Raw genomic sequence first — 22,376 nt, 5'->3', positions numbered from 1 at the left:
GATGAATTTGAGATCGGGCAGGAATCTCCAGAATAACCAAACAAAACAAGGGGAACAAGCAAGTGTCATATTAACCGAGGGAAGTGTAAACCAAAGTTGGGTGCAACCATTAGAGCTGATCTTTGAAGGAAGTGTTTCTGATACTTCTTCGGAGAGATCTTACGAGATTTTCACCGAACACTTGGAACGCTTGAACCTGAACAACAAAGAAAATATGGCAGCAGGATCATCAAACCCTTCCGCCACAATGAAGCTATTGTTCATAAAATACCAGTACGACAATGAGCAAGGTGCCAAGATCTACAAAGATGGAATGGACCGCTATTGTGTAAAGATAGAAGATAGACCTAGTGAGTTCAAGGACTTAGTGCCTGTGAGCTATAGCGGAGATAGATATCTAGATGACGAGGGTACCATGTACTTGGTAGTCCTAAACCCTAACATTGTGGACAAGTGGGGATTGATGGGCACCAAAGCCAAAGTAGATGAAGAACTTGAGGAGAAAGCACCAATAATGAACTTCCCTGATGCGAGGTTAAGAAGAGAGAATGAAACTACAAGGATCAACACTGATAACATCTATGTGGGGCTATACAAATATAATAATGGGGAGCAAGATCTCTATTATAGATGTGAAGAACCCTACACCGGAGAGTTGACAGACCAAAAAAGACTTTATGTCTTTACCTACACAGAGGGATCGGAAGTGAAAATTTCCGCTTACGACAAGTATGGGAGGCAATACTCAACAATGGGCAAGAAAGAATTAGAAGGATATACATACTTTGGGGGACCACTACATCAGTATTATGTTACTTCTAGCTCACAAAGACCAGCACCAACAAATGGAGTGCAAAACCCAATGACAACAGGAGGATAAAGAACTCAGGCTGCTGACTCTTTCAGTCAACCTCAGTACTCGAAGCCCGGACCAATGGGATCATTACATTCCAGAGAGTCAATGGATACGAATCGAGGTAGTGCAGTTCCAATCCCCACGTATACCACTCTAGGTCCAAGGTTCGAAGCGGAACCATCACATTTACCTCCTAGTAGTAGACTCAGGGCAGGGGAACCGACAAGGGTAACCCATGAAGTCCATGATGCTAGAGAAAGCTTTAGCCGGGACACAGGAGCAATGAGATTGGTAGCAGACCATAGACGTATGAGACCATCTCAAGTAGCCAAGTGTATGCCAAAGAAGTATGGTGGTTCAGGAGATCCGTATGCACATGTGTCACTCTTTAAGCAAGTCTTAAGAGCTAAGCAGATAACAGATTTCCATACACAATACGAGGGATTTGGTCTTACTCTAGAAGGTACGGCATTGACATGGTTTCAACCACTGAACAGAGGGGGATTCCATAACATTGACCATTTGCTAAGAGAGTTTGTTGAGGAATTCTCAAAACGAGGGATTAAGCACAATACGGTCTCACAAATATATGCTTTTAAACAGAGAGAACACGAAAAAGTGAAGGAAGCTTCACTTCGCTTCAAACAATACATTGAGAGATGTCCAGTACGTGAACGACCACAAGATGACAGACTATCTGTTCTCTTTATTGAAGGATTGAGAAACGACACTCTCAAGAAGGACATGCACTTGAAAGCTTGTACAAGTTTCGAGCAAGTAACGAGAGAAGCATTGTACTTAGTGGATAACTGTACGGTTTATGGAGAGGTGTCAGCGGATACAGATTTTGCATCCAGTAGCCCTTCCTCCATAGCGAGCGAGACTACCACTAAAAAGAATGTTCAAACAACAACCATGCCAAATGTAGAGCAAATGATAGAAGATGCTCTAAAAAGGATGGCACCATACCAAAAACCATTGCCAAAACCACTGAAATGGTGTGCTATTGAACAAACATGGACAAACCATCCAACAGAGGAGTGCTATTACAACAAAGGGTATGTAAGGGAGCGTCAGTATGCACCTCCTGCACAATTAGCACCACCTCAGGTACATCCAGTACCTCGATACCCAATGGGAAATGTACCAGGACCTATGGGGATAGAAAGACCGCAACCGGTATTGGGACAACAACCACCTTTACCAGGAGCAAGACCAGTGGGCATTAGATATGCACCAACCTTAGAGAATCAAGAAGAACAAGCCTTAGTGCCTGTTCAAGCCTATTATGAAGAATCTGGTGCACACATGTCTCCAACTGTGTATTACCCACCGGAAGAACCCAAACAACCAGAACCATGGGGCATGATTGGGAATGTTGGAACACCAACAGTTACAAGTGCTTCTGATGAAGAGAGATACAATTTGGACGCAAGAACATTGATGTTCATAGCTCATGGAGGGTTAACAGGACAAAGACCATCCTATCCACAAAGGACGAATCAAGTGGGACCAAGACCAGCACTAGGACCCTGTTACAAGTGTGGAGGTGACCATCTGATGAATGTTTGTCCACATACGGAAATCATTAGAATTAACGCTTATTGAACTGAGTGTGGGGTTACTCACTTCATTGAGGATTGTTCAAAGAATCCAAAAAAAAGTGCAAAAGACGACATTGAATATGCTAGAAACTATTCCTACCAGTAGTGGGTCTGAAAATGAAACTCTGATACCAACGCAAGTTGTTACTAGAGCTCAAGCTAAGAAAACCACTAGAGAACCTGAGAATGGAAAGTTAGCGACTGAAGTGGTTAGTCAAGGACCGCGGAGTCAGAGAAACACATGGAAAGCTAGAAAAGCACGCATGAAATTGAGAAAAGAACGTGAAGACGCTATTCTAGCTGAGGAACTAAAGCGAACTAAAGATAGATTAGAAAAACTTGAGAGTCAAAACGGGAAACGAGAGATGAGCCCGGAAAGAACGAAACAAAAGAGTATCAAAGAAACAACGAGCTTAAGCTCAGGGGGATCAGTGCTAGTCGACAAAGTACACGAACCATTGGACGCACTGATGAGAGCTTATGAAGCTAGGTTAAAGAAAAACCAAACACAAGAACAGAGGTGGATGACATACCCAAACGTGGAATTGGAAAAGCACAGACTTGAAATGTGCCAGAGAATGATCGAGACTGCACAAGCCTTATTAGAACCACCAAGAGAAACAATGAATTGTGGAACGGAAAACCCAATTCAGCAAGAGACTATCATTTCACGGGTAGCTGAAAAGACTCCCACTGCACAAAAGCCTGAAAATACACACAAGGATGACCGCATAGTATTGAACACAACCGATCAGGAGATAGAGAGTTTTCATCCAGTCATACAGAGGTCTTACGGAAGAGATGAGGATTACAATGAATTTTGGAAACAAGTGAGAGAGGCAAACTTTGCAAACGAGCTAAGTTGCCAAGCTAATCATACAAATTGGGAAAAGGACATCAGGAATCCTCCCATAGTGGAATTTGAGGCAAGATCTCAAGTGGACTTGGATCTGCAATCTTACTGGGGAGATGGGGGCTCTGTTAGAACAATGGAGAGCAAACCTCATTCACTGAATACCTTACCTTCATACTTAGGAGAGTATGAAGCAAAATCCGAGATTAGAGCACTTCCCTCACGAAGAATTTCATCAGAGAAAGTCATGGACTCGCAAGGATTGATAGAGATCTTGTCAACACCAGTGACATGCACTATCACTCTAGCTGAGCTTTTGAGGCTAAGACCACATATGTGGACCACTGTAGGAAAATGCTTGGAGAAATTTGGGATAAAGGACCCAACATCGAGACTGCAAGAGGGTATACAAGAGCTGAGCAAACCACAAAAGAACGCTAAGCCTGTACCCTTAAACAAGGTCGGAGAGTATTGCGAAGGTGAAGAGGGGAATACAACCTTACTAGTTGAATTCCAAGGCGTGAACACGATGGCAATACTAGACAGCGGAGCTGGGGTAGCCATTGCTACAAAAGAAATCTGGAAAAAATGGGGGAAACTAGCAATAAGGAAGACTAGGTTGAAACTCCAATTAGCAGATGGACACAAGGAGAAACCTATGGGGTTATTAGAGAAAGTCGTAGTGACTTCTTGCGGCATTGAATACGAACATACTTTTGCTATTGTCGATTTTGGCAAGGAGAATAACTATGATATCATACTGGGAAGACCATTCATGAGACAGTTGAAAATGGTCCAGGATTGGGGCTACGATCACATATACCTGAGAAATATGGAAACCACTACACGTGTGAACCTGAAAGACCATAGCTACAAAGATGTGAACCGAACACCGGTAGAGAAGTTTGATTCGGCTACTTTGGCGGGATCCGAATTTCCAGCTTGGTTAGGCAAGCCCAAGGAGTTATGGATGTGTGGAGCCTCGAAATGTGGAAGTCTGAGGCGAGAAGAATATGTTTTAGAAAGGGCTATCGAAGACGAAACTTATATAGGAGAACCCTTTCCAGAGGACACGCTTGAACCATTAGAATGGACACACATTCTAGCAACCCTAGATGTTTGTGCAATTCCGGATGGTCCCACAACAAAATTTTGCGACAAGGACGGGTACGACATGGTTCCGTACTTCATGTTGAGAACTGTACTCGAAAAAGAAACTGAAAAGAACGATACACTGGAAAAGGAAGATGAAGAAGAGGTGTTTCACGACATTCCCGATCATCCAGAGTGGGGAAATATAGCAGACAACGAGTCAACGGACAATTCAAGCGAAAACGAAGAAACTATAACGGATGTCAGATTTTATGATTTTCCGAACCAAACTAAACAACGACCGAAATGCTATAGAGCAAAGAGAAAAACAAAGGGGGTTAGAACCAATCCGATGCCTAGAATAAGAGGAAAAAATCAATTCCTAATGCTAGTAAAGGCGGAAGATTGTGTTAAGGACAAGATTTCTGGAAGAATGAGAGGCAATGATCAAAAGAGCTTACGAAAAGACAAAAGAAGCTCAAGAAATCAAGTTTAAAGGAATGAAACGAAAACTGAAACAGAAAAATCAGAAAAGAACAAGCGCAACAGAGAACACACGGAGTCCAAGTTAGAACGTAGAAACAAGTACAGAGAGCTCAAGAAAACTGTGAAAGAAGTTTGGACGACAGAAATTGAGAGTGGAGAGGACGAAAACGCCAAAATCAAGGAAAACATGGATGTTCCCTCTCACTACAGGAAATTCACAATTGAGGATAGGAAGGTGGTATTAACCCAACCTTTTCGAGAGAGAAAGGCTAACGAATCTTATGACGGACCGGAGGATGCAAAAAAAGTTGATTTAGCAGCTCCAGGTGAGACACCTAGACCGGTGTACATAGCCACAGATTTGTCTCCAGGCGAGGAAGAGAGACTTTTGAGTCTTCTCAGAGAGTACAAGGATGTGTTTGCATGGTCTTATAAGGACTTAAGGGGAGTTGACCCATCGATATGCAGACACACAATCCCACTAAAACAAGACGCAAAGCCTAGCAGACAGAGACCATACACATATAATGATACGTTTGCTAAGCGAATCAAAGAAGAGATAGATAAGCTAATGGAAGCTGAATTCATATACGAGATTGAACACACCGATTGGGTATCTCCGATTGTGGTGGTACCCAAGAAGAACGGAAAACTCCGAGTGTGTGTCAACTTAAAGAAAGTGAATGCTGCAATAATCAGGGACAATTATCCCCTGCCGATAACTGATCATGTTCTAGAGCGTGTATCAGGGAAAACAGCATACTCCTTTCTTGATGGTTTTTCAGGATATAACCAGCTAGCCATAGCACCGGAAGATCAACATAAAACAGCTTTTGCAACGGAGTGGGGAATTTATGCTTATCGGGTTATGTCTTATGGTCTAACCAATGCTCCCGCAACCTTTCAGAGGCTGATGACGCATGCTTTCAAAGAATACTTAAGGTTGTTTCTAGAAATATACATGGATGACTTATGTGTACATTTTCTTCTGAGAGATGAGCATCTAGAACACCTAAGAAAAGTATTTAAGAAATGTAGGACATATCGCATTTGTCTCAATCCTGAGAAATGTGTGTTTATGGTCCGACAGGGCAAAATTCTGGGACATATTGTCTCACAAAACGGAATATCCATGGATCTAGAGAAGATAAAAGTTATAGTGGATATGCCTAGACCAACCAATGCGAAACAAGTACAGAGCTTTATGGGACATTGCGGATATTATAGACGATTCATTTACATGTACGCTATAATAGGCCAACCACTTTACAGGCTAATAGTGAACTTTGAATGGACAGAGGAGTGTGAGGAATCATGCAAGAAATTGAAAGAGGCACTCATTACTGCTCCAGTCTTGAAATCACCAGATTGGGAGAAGATATTCCATGTGCATATAGATGCTTCGGCATATGCAATAGGATGCATTCTGGCTCAGCCAGAAGAAGGAAACATGGATTTTCCTATCTGTTACGCCAGTCGACAGCTCAACAATGCAGAGAAGAATTACACCACAACAGAGCGAGAGGGATTAGGAATGATATATGCTGTGAAGAAATTTTGGCATTATCTTCTAGCCAACAAGTTTGTGTTTTTTACGGATCACCAAGCCTTGCTCTACCTAGTGAATAAACCATGCAATACCGGGAGAATAGTGAGATGGCTCATTATCTTACTGGAATTCGACTTCACGGTAGTAGTAAAGAAAGGAAAAACACATCTTAGAGCTGATCATCTTTCGCGATTGACGAATGGAAAAGACCCTATAGGAGTAGATGACGACATGCCAGACACGTACTTGTTCAACATAGAAATGATACCGAAGTGGTCTCAAAATGTCGTTAGCCTATTAACCTATGGAGGAGAGTTTGATAGAAGAGAATACAACCAGAAACATATTGCTATTCAGCAATCCAAGAATCTTCAATTGGTTGCAGGAAGGTTGTATCAATTGGGAAATGATCATGTTTTACAACTATGCATCAATCCTGAGGAATATAATATATATCTGCGCGAAGCACATGTTCAGGAATGTGCATTTCATTGTTCAAGAAGGAACACATATAGGAATTTGTTACAATTGGGAGTCTATTGGCCAGGAATGAAAGAAAGCGTACATGAATATGTCACTGTATGTATTGTATGTTCATCAAAACCGCCAGCAGAGTATTCGACATTATATCAGATAATGATCACTCCGGAATAGAGTCAGTATATTGTTGAATATCTCACAAATAGAACTTTCCCAGAAGGAACGTCAAAAGCTCGTTAGAAATCTGTAGAGACAGAAGCTAGAGATTACGCTTTAATAGGAGATCAACTCTATAAGAGAGGTAAAGACAACCATCTTAGGATTTGCGCATCAGAGTCTGAGTATGTGATAATCCTAGAGAAAGCTCATGGAGGAGTAGGTGGAGGCCATTTCTCAGGTGATAAGACAACAAAACTTATCTTAGCCGCAGGAATATGGTGGCCAACATTACATATGGATGCTGAGGAATACGTTAAACGGTGTGATGACTGTCAGCGGACCAAAGTACCACTTAAAAGAGATGATATGCCGCTTAGACCAATGATGGGGGCAAGAGCTTTTGCAAAATGGGGGATTGATTATGTCGGACCCATTTCACCTCCTGCATATAAGACTCATGCACAATACATCGTTGTGGCTACAGACTATCTAACAAAGTGGGTCGAAGCAAAGGCAACTCAAAAAGCAGATACCAAGACCACGGCACAATTTCTATATGAATACGTCTTTGTACGATATGGATTGCCACTAGAAATTGTGAGTGATCGAGGCACACATTTTATAAATGAAGTGATAGAGATCCTTCTATATGAATTCATGGTAATCCATAGGAAATCAGCCCCGTATCATCCACAAGCAAACGGACAAGCTGAAGCAACAAACAAAACCATATGCACGATCCTTATGAAGAATGTATCTGAGTCGAGAACTGACTGAGACCAGAAGTTGCATTCAACATTATGGGCATATAGGGTAGCATATAAAACATCAATAGGAACGACCCCATATAACATGGTTTTTGGGCTAAATGCTATCTTACCAATAGAATTCTTGATTTCAACCTTAAGGGTGGCTAAGGATCTAGAGTGGACAGGGCATGAGCTTTCTGATAGAATAGATGACCTGGAAAAGCTAGACGAGCTTCGCCTAAAAGCAGTAGCTTCTATCTATGCTCAAAAAAGGCGACAAAAGGAATTTTTTGATAAGCATGTGCGGACTAAAGAGTTTAAGGTTGGGGACTATGTCCTAGTTTACACTCTGAAACAGCATGCTAAGAAGCTTAAAAAGCGAGGGATGGGACCTCTGGTGATTAAAGATCTATCACCAAGTGGAGCCATCAAGCTTGCTACATTAGACGGAGAAGAAATGCCCAATTGGATTAGTGGATGCAGAGTGAAAAAGTATCTTTTGCCGCTAACCCAAGACATGCTTCTCAAAATACATCAAGAAAAGCTGCGTGTCCAGAAAAAGAAAAAGATTGTGGAGGAAGTGCAAGCCGAGGCGAAGGAAAGAATGGAGAAAAGAAGACTACTACGTCAGAAACAGTGCAATGAAGGAGCAATACGAATAAACACAATCAGTATAAAAGATACGGATAATGACAAAGAAGAACCCATCATTGAATGCAAAGTAGGAACCAACCAAATCAAAGCCAGAGCACTATTGGATTCAGGAGCTCAAACTAACCTACTTTCACTCAGTTTGTATAGGCAATTGACAAATGACACTAAATTACAAACTGCCAAGCAAGAGTTAAAGAGTTACTCTGAGAATTCAATCAAAATTGTCGGATGCACAGTTTTACATATACAGATTAACCAGTATGTGTATCCTCATATGTTTTACGTGGTTGAAGACCAAGCTACACAACATCCATTATTGTTAGGACAACCATGGCAGAAGCAATACAATGCAATGATTGACTGGAGTTCTAAATCAGTGCTTATCAAATACGAAGGTGAAAGTCAATCAGTTAAGTTCACCAAAGGAGCAGAGCCAACTCCAAAGGAAGAATCCAAGAACAAAGGTAAACAACAACCAGAGAAAAAGAAGAAGCAATGGCAACCAAAAGTTTCTATACAACTGGATCGCTCTTCGACGAGGAACTCTCAACATTGGATAAGGAAGACAAGCAATAATATAACAGCTCAACCTTGGGAAAAAACGGAGTCAAAGTTGGTATGGAGACCAAAAAAGGTTGTGCCAGGGAACACAAAGGTGGAAAACAAAGTCTTCAATACCAGACAACAGAGTGATTCCAGACAATCAAGGACAGTGAAACAGATCTGGATTCCAAAGAAGTTCATGACGGCACAAAGCTATAGCAAGCAAATTTGGATCCCAAGGATTTGTAAACAGGAACTCCCTTCAGTACAATCCACGGAAACTCCTAGGTATTTCAAGGCGAGGAAATCAACACAAAGAACAAAGCAGGTTTGGGTCGCAAAGAGTTTGTGGCAAGCACAAGCGAAGCGGAAGCAGATTTGGATTGTGAAAAAGAACAACAAGGTAAAGAAGAATCCATCTACTGATTCTACTACCGAAGTGCCAAAACCAACCCAAAACCCGACCACCAATCCTTCAATCAAACAAAGAGCAGCTTTATTGGAAAGACTGTTGTATCATCGCTCTACAATTGCATTGGGAACTTATGACCAAAACAACTACAATGCTTCGTCCACAGACACTTCATAGTCGTCCAGGAGGACTCGGACTAGGAGGGGGGGAGGTATACATGTATACAGGAGCTACAAAGCAGCTACAAGCGACAAAAACAAAAAAAACAAAAAACAAAAATTATATTACAAGGACAGTGTCTTACATGATTTCGCAATTTTTATGTTTGATTGCGGATATTGATAATATTTATGCCCTTATATACCTTGTTTTGCAACAAGAAGATATCAAATGATGAATTTGGGTCTCTAGACGCGTAAATATCACTAAATAAGAGTGTTTTTGGAGCTAAAAAGTGGAAAAAAGTGATAATCCAAGTCCAGAAATCACAAATAAGTGTATATTCATATACACAGGGTTACCAGCTATTTATTGTGTATGTTTTGAATTTTTTGGCTTCAATTTGCTATTTTCCTTTATTTTTTATGATTTTCTTGATAAAAGTAAAAGAAAAATAAAAAAGCAGGTGAAACGAGATCAGAAAAAAGAAAAGAATAGATGGTGATGATCCTAATGACAAGGGCAACCCATGGTAAAAATTGAGTACAATTCGGGAAAAGTTACGGAAAGCCCGAAATGACAGAATTTTGGCAAAGTGGACAGATTTCTCAGAAAAAGGTCAAACGGAGTCCAAATTGAGAAATTTCAAATCCTAAAGTGCATTTCACGACGAGATAGGAGCACATGTCAAATTTGGTAACAAGTGATCCAGGAAGTCCAAAGTTAAGTATTTTTGACTTCACTTACAAGCTCATTTGCACTATTATCCACTTGGAGAGAGCAAAGAGCACACAGGAGCATCCAACCTTCTACAGCCTTCTACGACTGCTACGAGAGCTCAGAGGACACCAGACATGAGAGGTAGACTTGTTGCCATAAGCTTTTGATGCTTATCATTAACTTTTGTCGTGAAAACTGAGCAAAACCAAGAAACAAGAGCAGACGGGGAATGCGGTAGAATGCTAGGTAGTGGCACAACCGCCTAACCAAACCTTGCAAGAACTTATAGGTGGGTTACCCTAGTATAGAAGATGGGTTTCTAACACTCAAAGCTCGAGAAAGAACGACTAGAAAAACCCTAGGTCAACAGAGCCTGCAAGAGGCAAACAGGAAAAAGTTGTCGAAACTTCACAAGAAGTTCAACCACATCAAGGACAATGCAACCATAGAATATCTCCAAGTTTGAATCACAAAAAGTAGGTCGGAACAACTGATTTGGCTACGGACACACAAAGCGTCATTTTGGCATAACGACTGAAATTGACGACCGAATGAAATGAAACTTCACAAGCAGCTTCAAGTAACTATCGATGACTTATGTTTGCAAGCAAAACCTAAAAGAAAGCTGATTCACTTACCGATGGTGAAAAAGACGCTTTCGGACAACCAAAGGGAGAAAGATGGAGAACGGGGAACCAAAGTCAAGTTCAACCAAATAGATGGCTTCACAACATATCCAATGAGCTGGAAATGCAACTCTCGAGAAGAAAAGTTGAAGAAATTCAACTCCAAGGCAAAAAGACGACTTCGGAGACTGAAATGCCTATAAGGAGGCTTTTTAGCTAAACTGGTGACTTTGTAAGTTGAAAACTAGTTAGCAGGGCTTAGGGCACTAGCACAAAGCATTCTTTGCACAAAAAGACCAACATTTCAAGAAAAGACATCAGACGCGTATGATGTCTCACAGCATGAATTTCACATCCATTTCAACATTTGAGTGCATAGCCTCACTCCACATGTTAATCACATCCTATGAACCAAGTATCATGAGAATTGGAGTTAGAAAACCCAAGGAAAACAAAAAAGACGCAAAGTAGGCCATAAAATTGATTTTTGGTCTTAATTTTGTCAAAATAACTCCAAACTCATTGAAACTTTGTAGGATTGTTGTTAAACACATCTACAAGCTATCTGGAACCAAAAAGCACCATTTTGACACAAAAGACATCATACGCGTATGATGTCTATTTGCACTTACAGAGCCAAAACTGCTCATTTGTCATCATACATCCATTATATATATCTAATACATGCTACATATGAAATTTGGAACCATTTGGTCAAGAGAATCACCCCATTAGCCCAATTGAGGAAAATCCTTCACCTAAAGCCTATTTTTGGCCCAAATCCAACATACTCAAGTCCAAACCAAGATTTGAGTAGGAATAGTCCTTCACTAGTACATGGGGAGTCCACAAAACCAATCCCATGCAAAATTGATGAAAAAGACATTATACGCGTATGATGTCTCCAGAGCCATTTTTAGCCCAAAATCTATCCAAACTTCATAAATCCACTGAATAAGCCTATCTAAAGCCAAATCCAAGCTTATAGAGAAATTTGGTCCAAAAATACACTAAAAGACATCATACGCGTATGATGTCTCACTATGTGATTTTGGCACCTCAAGGCTTCAACCACCAAACAGAAGTGATCTACATGCCATTTGAAAGTGAACCACCAAGTTTTATCCAATTTGGATCATAAAATCCAATTCCCTTTCAAAATTTTGCCAAGAGCCGGAACTGGACTAAATTGGCCAAAACTTGACCAAATGGGATCCAAACTCAAATCCAAGCATATGATAATCATGTATACACTATCAGCTACAAGCACAACCAATATGAAGTCATTTTGACACAAAAGACATCATACGCGTATGATGTCTCCAGCATGATTTTGAGCCCATTTTGCATATTTTTTCACCTACCTTGCATCCTTAGGCCCTGAATAGCTCATGTTTCAATTTTCAAGTCATTTGGATAGTTAAAAGCTTCATTTCGGCTTTCAGTACTAAAAAGACGCTAACTTTTGAAATTGGAGTTACAGGATCCATGGATTCCACCAAGTCATCGGCAACGAAGAGAAAAAGACCGACAATCAAAGATGCTATTGCAGAAGCGGAACCATTTGACATTCCAACAGAAACCCTCAAGCCAACCAAAACTTGGGTGGAGGAAGCAGTATTGGAGAAAGAGGGAATAAAGATCTACCAGGGGACTTTCAGAGATCCTCAAGGGCAAGCGGTGGATGTACCGATGATCCCACAGGAATTGGTAGATTATAGCAGGTCAGAAGACATCAGCAGGTACCTGGAAAGGGCAGACTTGCACAGTTTCTTCACCTCGAGACCATCAGGTGTGGATACAAGAAGAGTGTACGAGTTGGCAACATCCATTCAGAAGGATGGAAAAGCCACATTGACAGCCATGGATGGAGAGAAGGTAGAAGTACAGATCACTCCACAGCTAATTGCAGACGCATTGAAGCTGCACAACAAAGGGAGCTCGATCAGGGAAAGAAGAGAGGCCATAGAGGTCTATGGGCCCAAGAAACAGAATGCGACCTATGGAGATATGGCGGACCCAAGAGCGGCAACCCTTTGCCGACTGTACAACCAATTTCTTCATGTTTGCAGTAAAAGACCGCAAAAGTATACGACACCACCCCATGCCATTGCGACCACCATCACATGGGCATTAAAGAGCAATATGCCAAAAGAGGTGAATTACGCTCAACACATCCACGAGCAAGTAATTGCCATGCACAACGAGAAGCCAAAATACATAGGAGGAGCGGAAATTCTGACAAGAATAGCTTATGAAGCTATTGGAGCTAGAGATCAGTGGCCAAAGGCTCCCTCCCAGAATGAGTGGCTTAGAGAAGCCGACGAGGAGGAAGAACAGCCTGAAGTATCCAAGAGGGCATCCACAAGAGCACGCCGGAAACTAGAAGTAGTTTCAAAACCTGAAGAGGATGTGGACGAGCCACTTAAGAAGAAAGTAAAGAAGAAGGTTGCTCCCAAGCAAACCAAAAGTCAGAAAGCGGCAAGGATGGAAAGATTAGTGGAGCAGTTTAGAGCGGAAAGAGCTCTAAAGGGTGACTTTGAAGAAAAGTGGGTGCCAGACCCCACTAAAGTCGGAACTAGCTCGGCCTGGCCACATATTGATCAATACGATCAATATATTAAAGCTTATGAGGAGTCAGAGGCTATTTTGGAGCAGCAACCTGTCGAGCCATACACTGAAGAAGAGGCCCTTGAGGCAGTTTATGGGATCACCCTACAAAAACAAGATGAACGGAGAGGGACAGAGAAAAAGACAAAGAGTAAAAAAGGAAGTGAAGAGAAACTGGACGAACCAAGAATACTAGAAGAGCCAAAGCCAGTGGAGGTGGTGGCGGAAAGAGATTTAGAGTTGACAGATGATGATGAAAAAGACATGCACATGATGCATGAACTGCTCAGCAAGATAAAAGAAAGGTCCAAGGCAAAGGAAGTAGAGATTGAGACAGCCAAACAAAGGGAAGCGGAGTTGCAGAGAAATTTAGAGAATGCTATGACTGAATCTGAAAGTCATAAAGCCTCACTCTATGATGCGAAAAACGAGAGAGACGGCTTGATAATCCAACTAGCCGAGGCTTCAAGAGAAGTAACAAGTGCACAGGAAGCAAGGGAGCGGATAGAGGATGAGTTGGAGGCGGCTAAGGATGAGCTCATTGAGCTAAGGGAAAGAGTCGAGCTCCAAGAAAGAACAATCACTAGACTCAGGTCTACCCCTAGAGCTAGCAGAGCAGGAACCGAACAAGAGGGAGCTATCGTACCAGTTTTGGAAGACCAGGTCCGAAGCTTACAAAGAGAGCTAAGATTAGAGCAAGTGCAAAGGTTGCACATTGCGGAGGGATCATTGGCAGCAGAGGAGAGGCTCACATTAGAAAATCAAACACTACGGACAGAGAATGAGACCCTCCGCAAATAGCTCCAAGATCTACAAGAGCAACAAAGAAGAGAGACAGAGACACCACACGAAGAATCAGGTGGAGCAGCCATAGAGCTACCAGAAACTGGAGAGGCAAGCACAATTGAAGATCCAGCCCCAGCTCAAGAGGTGGCCTCGACTTCAAGAATCTCTGAAGAAGAACAACAAAGGCTCCATGACCAAATAGAAAAGTCAGTAGAGGAGAGTGGCAAGGCGGAAATGGAATGGGAGAAGAGACTCCTAATCTCCATTAGACTTCAGGGACTAGACACAAAAGTGCTCCATGAACAGTGGATGCAACCCAGCCTGCCTTTCCCTTTGATGAAATTTGAAGTGCTAAAGACGAAAAAGAGAATAGAGGAGGAGCAGTGTGTCGCTCTTTACGAAGGCGACATCACAAAGGAGGAACAATCAAAGAAGATAGTAGATTCACAATCTAGATGGAGGAAAGGTTGGCTGAACAAATACCCAGCCTACCTCATCTACTTGGTGGAGGAACCAAAGGAGATTCGGGAGGATGCAACCTTCTGCCTGGTGCCAAGAGTCAGAAACTGGAAAGAGCATGGCAGGATTGCAGAAAGAAGCCAAATTGGCTTAATTATCCCAAGATGCCAGGACCAAAGGCAGGAGAGAGAATAGATAAAGCCTACATGGTGAAAACCCTAACGGGCACCATCAAGCTCTTTACTGGCTCTCCTGACCTTTCATGTCAGATGCTCAAGAAAATCTGCAGGACTCTCTTAGCTTGCATTGAAGTGTTTGCGCCAGATAAAGCCACGACCTCGAGTCTACTATCGACGGTCGACACGGTGACTGATATGATGTATGATCTTTCATTGCAGCCTTCTCCAAAAGTGTTACACCTCCTATACCAAAGGATTATGTTTTTGCCTAGCTTCCACATGCAAACATTCCAAGAAGCTTCCACATGCCTAGCTTCCACATGCAAACATTCCAAGAAGCTTTCTACACCGGCTTTTTCACCCACGAAAGCAAAATATTCGGCCCAACCTTGACCATCGGCAACCTACGATACGAATCACATTTGCAGATGCTCAAGACGATAGGACTTTATTGACCAAGCATAAAATTCATGTCAGGGACGACATGAACGCGGAGGGGAGGGAGTGTTGAGCCAGCAGAGGATCACACCCACATTTTTGCTCACACTCATCATTTTGTAACCATTGATTGTAATAAATGTCTTTCCGACATTAATTTTGATTTGAGCCATTCATTAAGTAACGGGACTCAATTGAGTTTCCAGCTTGTAATCCCGAAGTAATTTCACTTGCTGATGTAATTAGTTAGAGATGTTCTCACCTCCAAGGCTGAGGTATATAAGCCAAAGTTTTTGTAACCTAAGGGAGAGGAGATTATTAATCAAAGTGAGTTTTTTGAGCGCCGTGACTGTGTCTGAGAGAGAGTGAGAGAGAGAGAGAGTCTTATCTACTTGCTACGCGAGCTACGAAGCCACCATTAGAGAAGCGACACCGCCATTGTGTTAGCAACGGCGAGAGCTACGCACAGATACCAAGAGTGCGCGCTATCGGCTTCTATGTGTGGTAAGTTCCTACGAGCTTCGGTGTGAGTTTTCTTCCAACTCGTGTGTCGGAATGGAGCGTGCAGCATATCTATAGAACCACAACGAGTAGAGCTACACATTAGTACCATCGGGGTCAAGCTTCGGTCACCTGTATATTTCGGCCTGTCTTCATACGCGTTTACCGCACGGAGTGGTTATAGGTTGATTTTGCAGTTCAAGTCTTTAGGGTGTTGTTCTTACCTAGTGTATAGACTTTCCCTTGAGTTTGAGATCGATTCAATGATTCTAGATCCTGTTTCGTATAGCATTCGTTCGTAGTACGGATTTTAGTCACTTGCGTATTTTAGAACTTAGATTTGATTTCCTTAGTAGTGATTGTCATTAGAAGGTCGAGTAGGTGATTTGACACCCACCTAGTTGTTTCCATGCGCCTGCGGGTCAAGCTCCGTCCTCGTCTGACAAATTCTGTTGTTGGTTGAGTTCTCGCTATTTAGCTTCCGCTAGCGGCGTAACCGCCCTAACAGGCATTGTGTGCCCTGCCACCAAATTTTCTTATCCTCGAGCGTTGCTATAAGCGTCACTATTTTGGAATCTGCAATGTCGTTATCAGTGTTGCTATATTGGGACCTTGTAGATTTGCTATGGGTGTCGCTATATAGAGACGCTTATTGCGACCCACATAGTGACGCTTCCATTGCAACGCTCATAGCCATGGTTTTAGCAACATCGGGGAGATCCCCGTGTATTTTTGCTAAGGCTGTCACAAGCCTTAAGCACGTCTTGTAGTGATCTTCAACATCGCCAGCATCCTCACAACCAAGACGTACATCAATGACCTACACAACATTCCAAACTCCCTTTGACACAAGAACTGTCACCATATACATGTATGATGTGCGTGAACACGCTTAGGACAGTCTGGGCATTTTTTCCCTCACTATAAGGTTTTTTCCCTCATGCATTGTTCATACGCCCATCACTCTAGGCCTATCTTATCTTTCCATTACATACTGTGTAATACACTCTCTATTGTGTGCCTTGAGCTTCCTTTGTCTTTTCCAAGTTGTGTGTGTTTAACTACAACCCTAATTCCAATAATTGGTATCAGAGGAGATTGTATCCTCTTGGGCTTAGTCATCAGCATAGCCAGCACATGCTTGCTCACTTTCTCAGATTTCAGTGAGCTTTGGTGAGTGTCATCATGTCGACAAATACTTCGGGCAAGCTTGTGGAGTGTGGTCTACTCAGATATTTGATTCGGGCTCATTTCGGCCTCCATTTCCACTACAGGTAGTGCTGCGTAGGCAATTTGTCATTTTGTGCAAAATTTTTATCATTGTCATTTTTTGCATAAGAGGTCCCTTACAGTCTTCTACGGGTTGTGCTATATAGCACGTGTTGGTCCTGCTTAGTTTCTCCTCTTTTTGGGCAGTTTTCACATCAGGTGCACGCATTCACCTTGGCTGACAACAACACAAATGTGTTCAAGATGTTTTTTGTTGAGGATAGATTGGATGGGGACAATTACCCTATGTGGGCTTACATGATGCAACATGTCCTTGTGTAAAAGGGCATTGTGAATATTGTGCAGGGCATTGATGTACGTCCCTGTTCTAAGGATGTAGGCGATGTTGAGGATGTTGCAGGTTTTGGTGGCAGGGTTGCTACTACCAAAGCTGTTTTGCCTACGATTGAGCAAGCTCATTGGGATGTAAGGGATGTGCAGGCTCATGCATTGATTGCATTGTCTGAGAAGCGCACTATTACTCCTCACATTCATTCAGCAAAATCTGCAAAATAGGCTTGGGATATTATGACTGGTCTTTATGCAAGTCGCAATGAGGCTAAAATTGCATTACTACGTGAAGAGATGGAGTCGAAGATTATGCATAAGGAAGATGAGATGAACACTTTCCTTGCTGGTGTCAAGGTTATTAATGAGCAACTTATTTTTGCGAGCGAAGTAATTTTTGACAGTTCCCTTGCAGACTGTTCTTGATGCTTTGCAAGATTCTTACCAGCATTTTGCTAGTACTTGGAGACTTATGACCAAGGAAATCTAGAAGGTTTCAAGTTTGATGCATTATGCACATTGCTATTGCAAGAGTCACTTTCCAAAAAAAAAGGGCTAAACAGCATGCACTTGAACATGCCTTTATTTCTACTCAGAAAAGGTGGTAACAATGTAGCCACTTCTCATGGTTCTTCTATGAGTGGTAAATCACATGTTCCTGATGCTTCTACTGACAACAATTTGTCTGGGAATTCTGGTGAAAAGTGCAAAAAGAAGATGTGTTGCCATTATTGTAAAGCTAATGATCACTTCATCAAGCACTGTCCTAAGTTGAAGGCAAAAGAGGCTAAGAAGAAAGAGGATGGTTCCACTACAAATGCAGCTATTGTTGAGTCTTCTGTGAGAGGAGATTATGATGTTGATGTTGATACAGAATGGGCTTTTAGTGCAGAGTGCACTTATGATCCTTCTATCCTTGATGCATGTATGTCAGTTGCTACAGATGCTCATGTGTGGTACTTTGATAGTGGTGCTACAAAGCACATTACCTCTCATCATGATTTTTTTACCTCTGTCAAGGACGTCCCTCATGGGAATTCATTCACATGTGCGAACAATGCCTCTTATCTATGTAGAAGGACTATATTGTAAGCCTTAATAAACCTTATGATAATTGGAGATGTGAGAAGCCAGCCTGATATTCAAAAATCTATATATGGAGTACTTTTCTTGAATCGTACGTAATAAATGTAACTAAATTCCTAAAACTGTAATACGACTATCGATTGCCACCATCTATGTGTATTCTGAGTGTTTTGCATATTATCTGGGTTCATGAGAGTGTTCTTATCATTCAAGTATGAGGGAGAAAGTGTATTGTTGTTTGTGTTGTTTTAGAGAATTAGAATTCAGTATGATTGTATCTTTTGACACTGTGTTGGGTAGTTATCAAATTCCATGTGTATGTATCTAGCATCTGTGCCAAGATACACATTGGCAATCCTGCATGTTCCAATCTAGAAGTCGGGATTGTAGAATTGGGCAATGTGTGTGATAAATTGGCGTATGCATTCCAAAAGCGATGAATCGAGAAGAGTTCCTGGGGTGTATTTCACCAGGCAAAAGAGTCGCACTTTGCTCAGGAAGCAAGTACTAGTGCATCACCCATTCCTCTTCATGAAGGGCATGTACAGCCTGATCCATTTCAGTATGATGAGGTTGCAAAAATGTCCAGTTCACATTCTGATTATGAAGATTCAATTGTAGTAGAAGAGGGGACAGAGATTATTGAAGAGCAAATTCAGAATGAGGAACAAGGGGTGCCACCTAGTACAGCAGAGGAGCAGCCATCAACATCCAATCAAAATCGGCATGTGGTAAGTCCTTTGTCCTCTAAAGCAATTTTGGGTACATTATTTTCTCTAAGATCTAGAATGAAGTTTCAATTTAATCCATTGGGGGTAAGGCAGAGACAACCAACAGTTATGTTAGGGAACTCAAACCCAATAGTCCAACCAGCCAATCCGACAATTGAGGCAGCAAAGTTTAAAGGGAAGTCCAAGGACTGTGTGGCTAGTGGATATCATGGGATGTATGGGGATGCAGTTAATTTATCACAATTTGCTGCAATATTGGAAGGAAAGGCTATGAAATGGTATACCCAGTATGGGACTGGCCACTTTGCTAACTTTGATGCATTAATTGATGCCTTCTTATCTTCAGAGAGGAGAAGACACCCAATGATGTTTTAAAAAAATTAAAGAAAATGAAGTAGGGGAATATGTTAGTTGAGGATTTTGCTCAGCAATTTAGGGTGATGATAGCAAGGTTGCAAGGTCTTGTTAATAACAACGTTAGCCTTACCTACTAGATAGACTAACAGTGGAGACCTTGGCAAGGTTTTTTCTCAAGGGTCTAAGATCATATATCAAGGTAGCATTGGCTAATGTTGATTTGACCAATGGGTTGCAGACATTGATTACAGCTGCAACAAGAGTGGAAAAGAGGCTTGGGCTAATTGGGAGAAAAAAGAAGGAGAGTTATTCTTCAAATTTAGATAGTAGTTTAGAGTCAGAAGTGCATACAAAAAAGGATTCTGAATCAGACTCATATTTAGAGGATGAGAAGAAGAAGAAGAGGAAGCACAATTCACCTTCCTCTAGTAAGCAGAAAAAAAGGGAAGTCAAAGAAGGCAAAGGGAGTACAAGAAGGGTAGTTGTTGAAGCAACTTAAGGCCTTGGGTTATCCTCCCATTCAGCCCAAGGACAAGCCTTTCTATGATATATGTGAGAGAGAAGGACATCTGACCTTGTTTTGTTAGTATCACCCAAAAATAGGGGAAAGCCTCATTCCTTGAATAGGCAAGGCAAAGATGTGGTTCAGGCAACTCAAGTATACCATGTTAATCAAGGCAGAGGGAATTTCAGAGTTAATAGACCCATGCCAAGATCAGCCTGGCAGGGTCAGGGGCTTGCATATAATCCAGCCCTCATGAAATGTAATTATTGCACCAAGGAAGGCCACAAGGTGGGACTTGCTTGTGAGCTATGGTGTAAACATAGATAAGAAAGAGGCATGCATGTAGTGAGATATGGGGGCCCAATGAGGAACTTACAAGGGAAACGTGAAACTTCTTTTAAACCATTCACTCAGAGCAATGTGGTCTTAATTGACATGGATCGGTTACCTCAAATTAGTTCAGGACAACACTTGAAGAAATTTCAGGAGAAAGGTAAAGCACTGGTCTCTGAAGGGGGGTCAAGTGTTGAATGTGATTGTTCCAATTGCATTATTATTGAAGATGTGGAAGACCCAGGGATGTTCCTGTTATGCCTGTGACAAGGTCTAAGAAGAAAGGTCTTATCCCATGGAAAGATCAGCAAGAAGTCAGAAAGACGATGACTAATAAATTGCAGGAATTACCTCCATTTATGGAGGAAGTTGAGAAGCAATAGGAAGGTAGCTAGAGTTTAGAATATGAAGTTCTAGTGATAGAAAGGATTCCCATCAACAGAAGCTTAGAGGAGTTGACGCAGGCATATATGCAAATTACACTAGATCAATTGTTGAAAGTTGTGCCCAATTTCAAAGAACTCCTCTTTCAAAAATATGTGGGATAAGGAGCACAGGTTAATGAAGAGTTGGAGGCGGCTTACATTGAAGCTCAGGAAATTCCACAGATGAGGTTGACTTTAAAGTACCAATTATTCAGGTTGGGTTTGCAGGAAGAATATTTCAAGAAGTCCTTCTTGATGGGGGATCAGGAGTAAATATTTTACCAGCATTTGTGTATTACAAGCTAGGAGCTCTTAAGTTGGCACCTACTCCATTTCAGGTCAAGATGGCTGATCAGAGAAGATTACAACCAATGGGGATATTGAAGGATCGGGAGATTGTGATAGCATTATTAAAATTCAGGGTTAATTTTGTGGTGTTAAAGATGGAATTTGACAAGGAAACATATCCTATGCTTCTAGGTAGACCTTGGTTTATAACAGCAAAGCTAAAATAGAATTGTAAATCCAATGAGGTGAGAATTAAATAGGGTAATAGAAGGTCAGATTGCCTATGATCAGGGAAGTCAAGCTACAACAATCAAATAGACCATTCTGGGTACAAGCTATTAGTTTGGCACCTGAAGTGGAAGATTTGGAAGAAGAGGACTTTTTGTTAGCAATTTTTTTTGTGGAATGTGTATTTGATATTGATGTGATGACAATATTGGGACTGAAGACACTTACCTCAGAAGGGGAATCATATCAGGGTTGCCAGGAATAGTGATCACTAAGGGTGAATTTTCAATTTTGGAAATGAAGCAACTGATGGAGCAAGAAATAAAAAAGGAAATGGAAGGAGCTGAAGCCATTGTGGTAGTAGAACAGAGGTTTGAGGAGCAGATGTCAAAGTCAGTTAGAATATCAGAAAAAAAATTCCAGGAACTAAATTTAGGGACTGAAGAGGAACCACAAATGGTCAGGATAGGGAAGAATTTGGAGGGAGAATTTGTGAAGTCATTGAGGAAGTTGTCGATGGAGTTTAAGGATGTTTTTTCTTGGGACTACTAAGATATGAAGGGTATAGATCCTAAGTTTGCTCAACATAAGATCAATCTCAAAGAGGATGCAGTTCCTATTATACAACAAAGATATAAGATGAATCCAAATTATGCAAAGCAAGTAAAGGAGGAATTGGACAAGTTACTACAGGTTGGGTTGATTAAACCTATTCATGAAGCAAGATGGCTATCACCTATTGTGGTAGTGCCAAAAAAGAATGGAAAATTGAGGGTATGTGTTGATTATAGGAAGTTGATGCAGCCACTGTATCAGATCCTTTTCCATTGCCACTTACTGATACGTTATTGGATTCAGTTGTTGTTGGAAATGAAATGTATAGCTTTTTGGATGGGTTTTCACGGTATAATCAACTTAGCATGGCACCAGAGGATCAGTATAAGAGTGCTT

General features: G+C 41.6%; 1 pseudogene; it reads left to right on the top strand.

Annotated features, from left to right (window-relative positions):
- Window positions 1–21,280: 21,280 nt before the first annotated feature.
- Window positions 21,281–21,977, top strand: LOC147427627 (uncharacterized; annotated as a pseudogene).
- Window positions 21,978–22,376: the final 399 nt, after the last annotated feature.

Source organism: Adiantum capillus-veneris, chromosome 23 (assembly GCF_014529385.1).
Source record: "Adiantum capillus-veneris isolate H3 chromosome 23, ASM1452938v2, whole genome shotgun sequence".
Lineage (NCBI taxonomy): Eukaryota > Viridiplantae > Streptophyta > Polypodiopsida > Polypodiales > Pteridaceae > Adiantum > Adiantum capillus-veneris.
The sequence above is the reverse complement of the archived record's forward strand: the minus strand, read 5'-3'. Positions and strand labels throughout refer to the sequence as shown.